Raw genomic sequence first — 232 nt, forward strand, 5'->3', positions numbered from 1 at the left:
GGCTCTTTGGCCCCTTGAGTGTGGCCACGAAGTTTCAATCGCACTGTACGTGTGTGCCCACACGTGGTATTTTGTGGAAGAGCAACACTGAAGGGGCCAAAGAGCCGCATGTGGCTTGCGAGCTGCGGTTTGCCAACCACGGAGCAAGGGCAAGAAAGTACATTTTTTGATTGCGTTAACTTCCAAATAATAATTAAGGCACTTATTGATGGATATGATATGAACGTGTTTA

This window comes from Myotis davidii, unplaced genomic scaffold, assembly GCF_000327345.1.
Source record: "Myotis davidii unplaced genomic scaffold, ASM32734v1 scaffold274, whole genome shotgun sequence".
NCBI classification, from domain to species: Eukaryota; Metazoa; Chordata; class Mammalia; order Chiroptera; family Vespertilionidae; genus Myotis; species Myotis davidii.